The sequence below is a fragment of the Hemicordylus capensis genome, chromosome 6 (assembly GCF_027244095.1).
Source record: "Hemicordylus capensis ecotype Gifberg chromosome 6, rHemCap1.1.pri, whole genome shotgun sequence".
Taxonomy (NCBI): domain Eukaryota; kingdom Metazoa; phylum Chordata; class Lepidosauria; order Squamata; family Cordylidae; genus Hemicordylus; species Hemicordylus capensis.
The window spans coordinates 59,321,224-59,330,967 of NC_069662.1; the positions used below are offsets into that span (position 1 = coordinate 59,321,224).

At 47.4% G+C, this 9,744-nt stretch overlaps 1 long non-coding RNA gene across 1 annotated transcript; it reads left to right on the forward strand.

Annotated features, from left to right (window-relative positions):
- The first annotated feature begins 646 nt into the window (after positions 1-646).
- Positions 647-3,195, forward strand: LOC128329287 (uncharacterized). Its single transcript, XR_008309607.1, has 3 exons — positions 647-1,253; positions 2,312-2,351; positions 3,004-3,195. It is a non-coding gene; the product is annotated as an uncharacterized LOC128329287 (long non-coding RNA).
- The last annotated feature ends 6,549 nt before the right edge of the window (positions 3,196-9,744 follow it).

A 9,744-nucleotide genomic window follows, 5' to 3' on the forward strand; every position in this document is an offset into this window, starting at 1 on the left:
GCCTTAGTTTAACTGCCAAAGGGGCCACGCGGCCCCTTCGGCAGTTAAACTTCAACTCCCAAATGGAGCCTCAAGGAGCCAGACCACGCCCCCCGCGTCTGACATCAGATGCGGGGGCGTGGCTATCCCCTGCGCCTGACATCAGATGTGGGGGCGGGGCTATCGGGGCACCCGTCACGGCCACTCATGGGCCGCTGGTGGTCTGGCTACGCCCCTGAGCAAGAGGCTGCTCCTAATTCATCCAGAATCTTCCCAAGCAGCAGAGTGTGCATGCAGCAGGAGGGAGGAGCCATGTTCACTGTTCTCCCTGCCTCTGTTAGTATCCTTTGCCTTCCAAAAATATGTCCCTGAGGGATTTTTGGAAGGTAAAAAGAGCACTTATGGAGAAAGGAAAGAGCAACGAAAATTGCTCCCCTCCCCTCTGCTCTGGAACAATCTGGCAGAGTTAGGAGCAGCTTCTCTGGTTGCTGCTCTGGATATCAGCCAGTAATAAATTTAATGTGATGATGATGATGATGAAGAACAACTTTGTTAGCTACCCCATAACAAATTGTTCTCTGGGGAGCTCACAACATGAAATTAAAAGACATAACTTGCGGGGCAGGGGTGTGTGCTCCAGAAACCTTTAGGTCCAGGTTCCAAAATTACCTAGGTGCACCTCTGCTTCTGAAAGAGGGCAGACTGTTTGGAGCAAAGGTGTATATGGTTGGTTTGTGTAGTGCTGTAAGCAAATGTGTGGTGTAAGCCAGTGTGGTGTAAGCCAATGTGGTGTAGTGGTTAGAGTGCTGGACTAGGACCAGGAAGACCCGAGTTCAAATCCCCATTCAGCCATGAAACTAGCTGGGTGACTCTGGGCCAGTCACTTCTCCCTCAGCCTAACCTACTTCACAGAGCGGTTGTGAAAGAGAAACTCAAGTATGTAGTACACCGTTCTGGGCTCCTTGGAGGGAAAGCAGGATATAAATGTAATAATAATTATAATTGTAATTATAATTATAAGCCCAGAGGCAGCAAATTTTCTTTAATGTCTGTTTCCATTCTGTCAGGTCTGCACCTCCACCCCTGTTTGCACCTCAGTCCACACCTCTGTCTGTACCTCCATCCATGCCTATGTACATAACTCTACATATACAGTACCTCCCCTGTATCTCCATCTCTCTCCATCCACACCTCCATATGTACATCGATCGGCATTTCGTCCCTATGTTCCTCAATCATTTCAACCTCTGTCTGCACCTCCGTCTGTACATGGGGTAAGTAAATGTAGAGGAATCTGGGCCTGCTTCTTCCTTTCATTAACCTGGTCATTTTAGAGCTGGTCTGTAAGACAATGTAGTACAAAGTAGGATTGTCAGATACATTTTTTTAAAGGTAGCTAATTTGCACAACCTTTTACTTATGCCAGTTTGCTCCACCCTACATCAACTATCCACTCCCCCTTTGAGCAGACTTAATATAGGATGCTCTGCATGCATTGCAATAGACTTAGGCTTCAAACAATAACAAATCAATCAGTTCCCACTAAGACATAGTCAAAAAAGAAATGGGATCTCTGCTTGTTAACGATGGGCCAGAGAAAGTTGTTTTGAGTACCTTGCCCACTCCCAGTCTCTGTCCAGGCTGTATGAAGGCTGGCAGCAACCCTGGACAGGCACGTGCCTGCCCTTTTCCTGCCAATGCTGCCAGGCCTGTCCCCTCGCCACCCGATGATGTCTCCTTTGCCAGCACCGGGTCTCCCCTCACACATACTGCTACTGCCCCTTCCTCTGATGCCAGGCTTGTCCCCGGCTGTGCTGCCCCCGGCCGGCCATACCCCTTCCACCCTGTGTCAGTGCACCAATGCAGGAGGCATTTCTGGGGCTGAGCAGGAAGTGTGGCGCACCCAACTGGAGAGCACTTTCTGTGTTGGCCAAGCTGGGGGCTTCTCTCCCTTGCTTGCCAGGGAGAGGAAAGAACAACACTACTGGACCGGCGCAGAAAGCACTCACCGACTGAATGGGCCATGTCACAACCGGGAAGGAGACAGGTGCAGCAGCAGCTAGCAGTTGGTGGGGAGGGTTCCCTATGGGGAGGGGCACCCTGGTGGGGCCCACGGCCTAGGGGCTGTCCCCCCTACTCCATTTTCCCCCTATGCACCTGGTCTCTGTGATGAGATTCTCAAACAAAATTTGTAGGGTGGAATCCAGAGCTGCATTTCTAGCACCTGAACAGCCTTCGGTTTTTCAGACCTGAGGACCAGATCTGGGGAGGGAAGAGAGCAAGTCTGATTGCCACAAATTGTTCTGAAGTTTTGCTTTTTACTCTTTAACAGATCGACGGCAGAAGGTAGTGCTAGCAGAGTCAAGGAAAGAGTGAGTAACTGCAAAGTCCAAACCTTTGCTGTTTCTTCTTCCCTCTAGTGTTGATCTGCTGCAAGACTGTGATCTTAAGAAGATATCTGCTTTTGCAAAACATTTTTCTGACATGTGTTTAGTTATTAAGGGAAACGGGAGCACACAGAGCTCCCAAACCTGGGTAGGACACGTCTCCTGCTCTAATTAGAATTGTATAAACCATCCCACTATGAGGAATTAAGGTTTTGCAGCAATTTCAGTCTGTAGGAGACCAGGTTTAGTGTGGGAATGCTGCAAGACACCTTGTATGTGTACCTGCAATCCTGTAAAAGATATATGAGAGCCAGAATTGGGCTGTGCTGGCAAACCACAAAGCCAGGCTTGAAGGTTATGGAAAAACAAGAAATACCAAACGAGCCAGAAGCTCAAAGGACCTAGAACGGCTTGGTAGGCTAGGTAAGATCCACAGTCTCCCTGTTGAAAACAGGTATGTCTATATGGAAAGGTGCATCCTGATCCTATCCATCAGTTGTGAAAACCAGCCCACAGTTTTTAGTTTGCCATAGTAATGGCAACAAAGAAATGTTTCCCAGATTCACTGGGTGGGGGGGGGGATCCAATTTACTGAGTGCATTTTAATTTAATTATTTTATCTACTTTATATTTTCAGAAGTTCGGGTGCGTGAAGTGAAGCTGGAGGAAGCGCAACTGAAGGGAGAGGAAGCGCAACTGAAGAAGATTGACCTCTGTTCGTTTGTAAATAATCTTATATTATCTGTAGAGCGCTGTAGAAAGTTCTGGTGTTGCTGTTATTATTATTATTATTATTATTATTATTATTATTAAATACATACCTCCGAAAGACACGCCTCTTCTTCTCCATGGTCTCTGCAGCAAGAGTTCTGCTTATATACAGAACAACATTTGGAAGCTTCGGAGGTTTTGTAGAGCATTCTGGTTCCTGTTCTGAAATGGGGAGACCTGTGCATCGGGCATGCCGGGCGTGCATACTCCTGTCCCTCAGTCACTTTACAATCATAACTTTAGCAGCAGCAGGGACAGATCCGCCGTTGAATACCTGTGTGCTCTGCACATGGGCTACCAGGGGACCCGCCGGATGGGGGCTGAGGGGAGAGGCCTTGCTCACCCACCATCCACTGCCTCTGGTGCAGCCCCCCCCCCGTCACTGGCCTTTGTGACCTCTGCTCTCTGCCACTGTTCAGGCTTGCTGGCTTCTCTTTGCCAGCTGTAACACAGTATAATAATGTCACTGCCCAGCACCTGTTATCCCTGAGATGGGCTCATACCAGGGTGGTGACATCATGATACCATGTTATAGCCAGTGAATGAATTTAACCTGGCTGTGACTGTAGTGGTGAGCAGAGGCCAGTGGCAGGTGGGCGGGCTGTGGTGGCAGTGGTGGCGGCCCACCAAAGCATTTAGACATAGGCCATCACCAATATTGCTCCACCGCTGAGCAACCGCTAAAGGAACTTCATTAGAATGTTAATCTTTTTCCTTCCTTAAAAGAGATAACTTGAACTGAAGGCATTATCGAATCTTCCACTCTCATTCAAAATCTATCATAGACTTGGATGGCCAGCTGATCCAACTGAGCTCAGAGGGTAGGATTGTGGAGACCTCCCAACTGGCTGCTAAAAACCAGCCTCCTTGAGTTTCAATCCCTGCCTGACCACCACTGCCACCATCCCCAAGCATATTTTTATCATGGTGCCCCTGCTGCCATTGCTCTTCTCTTCTCCTCCCGCAGTTCTGCCCTGTCCTCCCACCTCCTGCCTTTTCAAAAGGCTGAGGGCAGGGGAAAGGGAGCAGCAGGAAGTATATTGACTGACTTCCTGCTGCTCCAACTTCCCTGCCCTCAGCTTCTGTGCCGGCAGGGGGCGGGAAGATTCAGGGAGGGAGAGGAATGGCTGTGTTGCCACAGCAACCACCAAGTGGGGGGGGGGGGCATTGCAAAGCCTTCCCTCCTCTTGCAGCTCCCTTTCAGAACCTTACAAGATTCAGATCAGAAGCTTCCCACCCAGAAGCTTCCCTTCCCACCCAATGTGATGGCTAGCAGAGGTTTTATTAAGCCAAGCTCAATAATAGCTTAAAGAAGATACAGAATACCAATCATACGTTCCTGGTCCTGCTGAGATCTTGTCCATGGGGGTTGTGTTGCAACCCCAGGCACCCCCTTGGCGTGCAGAGTCGACCATGGCTTCCTCGACCTACACAGAACTCCAAAGTTAGGGTATCTGTGTACCTTTTTTATATCTTTGAACAGCCCTTGGGAAAGGCTATAGGCCCCCTCTCCATCAATGGTATGCATGTAAAGTTTAGGAGAGGAGAGCTGGTCTTGTGGTAGCAAGCATGACTTGTCCCCATAGCTAAGCAAGGTCTGTCCTGGTTGCATATGAATCAGGGGTGTAACTAGGTTGGAGTGGGCCCTGAGACAAGATTCTTAAATGCCCCCCCCCCCCGCCGAGAAATTTTTTAATACTAATAATAATAATTTGATTTCTATACCGCCCTTCCAAAAATGGCTCAGGGTGGTTTACAAAGAGAAAAAGTTGCCTCTTTGCCCAGTTAGCAGGGGACTTTTATTCTCACATTTCTGTCCTCATTCAAAACATACAAAAAACAGATGTACAAAATTGAGCAAATGAGAAGACACTAGAAACACTAATTATTAAAATGGGCCCCTTGCTGCAGATTAGCAAAGGAGACTTTCAACCATGCAGGGTGAGCCTATGTTTGTTTTCTCAGAATTCTGAACCAATTCAGTAAAGTTTGATTCCAGGAGGTTTTTCACACGAGGCTTTTAAAGCCCTTTAACACACATCTCCTCTGGAATGGAGGTGCTGCATTCACATGTTGGCCAGATTTACCCTAAGGGGAAAAAATATAAAAGCACAACACATGCATCACAGTTCTCACTCATGTCTCAGTTCTCACTCAGACCTGGGTTGCAAAACAACTTGAACATAAGTGTATTTATGAATGAATGAATGAATTAATTAATTAATACATAAATAAATTTGTTCCAGAAGTTTTTGTAATTTCCTGCCATGAAACAAGCCACTTATAGAACTTTTTAGAGGGTTTTTTTAAAGCCAGCAAATTTTCCAATCAGTTTTAAATTAAATATTCAGAGACTTCTCAGTCTCCCCCCCCCCCCGCCAATCAAAGCCCTATGGCAAGCTGATCCCTATATAGGGGGTGGGGGGGAGTGTAACCACAAAAAGGAATTCATATTCTACCTGGCAAAGGCTGAGCTGTCTGGCCTGGGAAGAGGGTCTGCTGCAGAGAGCTGTAGTGGCCACTCTGACTGCCAGCCTTCTTCCTGGGGCTTGCCAGCCTACTCAAATTCAGGCTTTACTGAGGCCTACACAGAGGCCTCCCTGGAAGCCCCGCCCACCCACCGATCAGCTGAGAGGCGGGGAGAAAAGCAGCTTGCCTGCTGCTTTGATTGCGGACCAGGACGACAAGCAGGAGAGAGGGCAAACAGCGCAAGTGGCTGAAGGGTCTTGGGGCTGGGCAGGGGGCAATGGGGAGTCATGTGAGATGTCTCTGGGGGGCCCCTCAAGGCAGTGGGGGCCCTGAGACAACTGCCTCCCCCTGCCTAATGGTAGTTACGCCCCTGATATGAATGGGAGACTTGATGTGTGAGCATGGCAAGATATTCACTTCAGGGGCTGAAGCCGCTCTGGGAAGAGCAGAAGGTTTCAAGTTCCCTCCCTGGCTTCTCCAAGAGAGGGCTGAGAGAGATTCCTGCCTGCAACCTTGGAGAAGCCGCTGCCAGTCTGTGAAGACAATACTGAGCTAGATAGACCAATGGTCTGACTCAGTATATGGCAGTTTCCTATGTTCCTAAAGTTGGGCACATCATTCCTTTCGTCTAAGAGGAAAGAAAGGGAGTGACAGGCCTCCTTATCAGCAAGTGTGTGATTGGGTGCCAAGTGCCTCCCAACCCTGGGCACAGCCTGATTTATCTTCCCTGGATGTTTTGGGAAGCACGATCTGTGTGCTGGGCAAAGCCTCTGATCCTTCCTCATTATTTTGAGAAATATCGCCGGGATCTAGCGGTACTACTTGGCCAGATGGAAACATCTAGTCTGCACCTGGTCTGTGCAAGGCAGGGTCGTTCATAGTTCATGCCTTCCAGGAAAAGCCCAAGGAGAAAGGCCTAGAATTAATCTTATGCAGAAAAGCAATATATCGTGTAGAGGGCAGAAATGGATCATGCCATTAAACTCCTCGCCAATCTTCTGCGGTGCCACAACACCATCCAGGCCTTCGAAAGGCACCATGAGAGGTGGGGCTGGGGCCGTGCTGGCAACCCTCCCTCTGTGCGGGCTGCCTTTACAAAAGGCTTTGTAAGGCTCAGATTGGGAGCTTCCCATCCAAGCTTTGCAACGCCGTTTCCAAAGGTGTTATGTGCTGGGCGCTGCCAATCCTCCCTCCACAGGGGGAGCCTTTGCAAAGTGTCTAGAGAGAGGCACCGTGAAGGAAGAGAAGGCTGCTAGCAGCTTTCCCTCCTTAGCAGCGCCCTTCCAGCACCTTGCGAAGGTCCAGTGGGGATACACCCACCTAACTTGTGAAAGGCTTTGGTATACGGGCTTAAGGAGAGGAGGCTGCTTGCTGGCAGCAGTTTCTCATTGCCCAGCCCCCTTGCCAGTCTTGAAAGGTGGCCAAGGTAATGAGAAAAGGCTGCCAGCCAGGAAACAGTCTCCTCAACCTGTGCCCCTTTAAATGCTGTGGAGGGTGCGAGGCAGTCACAGCTTGCCTCAGGTGAGCAAGAACCTGGGGCTGCTCCTACTTGGCAGGGAGAAAGTCTGGCAAAGAGGCACCTTTTAACGTGCTGATTCTCTTGATTTAGCAGGAGGAGAGTAACTGGCCCTATCCATCCCCAGCACAGTACCTCCAGTGACTGTTGCTGGTGTCTGTCTTAAGTTTCATTCAGATTGTGAGCCCTTTGGGGACAGAGATCCATCTTACTTACTTACTTACTTACTTACTTATTTATTATTTCTGTGTGTAAACTGCCCTCAGCCATTTTTGGAAGGGTGGTATAGGAATTGAATAAATAATAAAGTAATAATAACAATAACAATAACAACAATAATGAATATATGCCTGGTTCCTGCAGTGATCTCTTCTAGACCAGTGTACATCTAATTCTTTTCTAAACCCTTTTCAGCATCTTTTTAGTGCCCAGAACAACACAGTCTTTGCACAATATTATAGCAATTTTCTTGGAGTTGGATGGTTAATCTTGGCTCAAGCTAATGAAGCCTGTGTTCTTTTGTGTTACTCTAGAGCAGGGATTCTCAACGTGTGGGTGTCCAGATGTAATTGACTTCAACTCCCATAATTCCCAACCAAAGACCACTGGGGCTGGGGATTATGGGAGTTGAAGTCCAATAACATCTGGGGACCCACACGTTGAGAATCCCTGCTCTAAATGATCAAGAAGCAGCTGGTGGCCTCCATCAAGGCCCTGCAGAAACATTAGGTAACCTCTGATGCACTCGTAACCAGTGATGATGGGGACGCCAACACCCTCTGCTGTGCTCTAGAGGCTGTATTTGTGCATGGATTGAAGGCCAAGCACATCAAACCAGAGTCTGGAGCAAAAGGAAGAAAATTTGGGGGGCATCTACTCCTTCCCCAACCCCTTTTCTGGACCCTGCTAAAATCTATCACCCACAGGTAAGAGTGGAGGGGTGAACTTACAACTGCCACCCAAACTTGCTGTGTCTTGTTTAGCATCACTGCTGGTAGTGAGTGACTTGGGGTGGCTTCTAGATAAAGAAAATATCAAAGTGCTACAAACTCAAGGGAATATGGCTGATGAGGGGTCTTCTTCTTCTCTTGATAGATCTCTGCAGTATTGTTATTTTGTATTATTATTTTTACATTTATATCCCACTCTTCCTCTAAGGAGCCCAGAGCGGTGTACTACATACTTAAGTTTCTCTTTCACAACAACCCTGTGAAGTAGGTTAGGCTGAGAGAGAAGTGACTGGCCCAGCGTCACCCAGCTAGTATCATGGCTGAATGGGGATTTGAACTCGGGTCTCCCCGGTCCTAGTTCAACACTCTAACCGCTACACCATGCTGGCTCACTATCAGCAAAGTATATCAGCTAAAGTATATCAGCAAGAGTCTCTAATTCACAATAGTTTAATAGCGCAGCAGCAACAACAACAAAGGTCATTTTTCTTAGACATGCATATAGGGGTCAAGAGGATGGTTCTTAAGAATTAAGTTTGAACTTTCGTTATGGCATCCTGGTTTGATATAGATTCCCACTTGTGCCCCATGTAGAATTTGGGCCAGGGTTTTAGCCTCAACAAATGTTAAAGCTGCTGGAATTATTTCTCCTCCTTTCCTTAAAAAACACCTCTTAATGGCCATTGAATAGTTTAGAGCCATTTGTAGAACATGCTTAATAGGGGACTTCCAAATCTCCATAGAATGGAAGACTACTAGAAATTTAAGAGCAGGAACCACATTTTCAAAGCTAAATTGCTGAAATAGAAAAAGTTCAGAGTCCATTTTTTGGTATGAAAAGACTATGAGCTTAGTTGAGGTACTGAGAACAAATTCCCGATCTGCGCATATGCTCAGAGGCACCCTGCTCCTTAACCGATGTGTGTATTCATCCCTTGAGCCACTATTTTGCATCTGACTCCAACTGGGATTTAAACCTTGGGATTTTAAAGACAAAAACAAGTAGATTCGGCAAGCTTGAAGTCTGCCAATCCCTAATTGCTAACCTGCTAACCCCTGCTAACTGGGCAAAGAGGCACCTTTTTAACGTGGTGATTCTCTTTATTCAGCAGGGAGAGAATAACTGGCCCTATCCACTCCCAGCACAGTACTTCCAGTGACTTTTAAAAGCTGGTGTCTATCTGATGTTTCTTTTTAGATTGTGAGCTCTTTGGGGACAGGGATCCATATTATTTATGTATTTATTATTTCTCTGTGTAAACTGCCCTGAGCCATTTTTTGAAGGGCAGTATAGAAATCGAATGAATGAATGAATGAATGAAACAGATGATAGCCAGCTGATGCAATTGTCTGTGTCTCATCACCTCATAACCTCCTGGTGTTCTTCCCTTCCTTCTGCTCTCTGTTAGTCCTTTGAGAGTGCATCACACCCTGCCTTCCCTCAGGCTGTTTGCACCTACAAGCAATACCCAGACCACCTTGCCTTCCACTTCCCTGTGGAGTTGCAGCTTTAACAGGTCTCTCTCTCTTTTCCTACCACTTTTCCTCCTTCAGAAACATAATTTCTGAGCTGGAACACTTGGAATGACTTGTGCAGTGATTTCCTGTCAATTAATTTGTTACTATACCTTAAATCCGCTGAAGTTACTGGACACTTTTAAAGGTAAAGTGT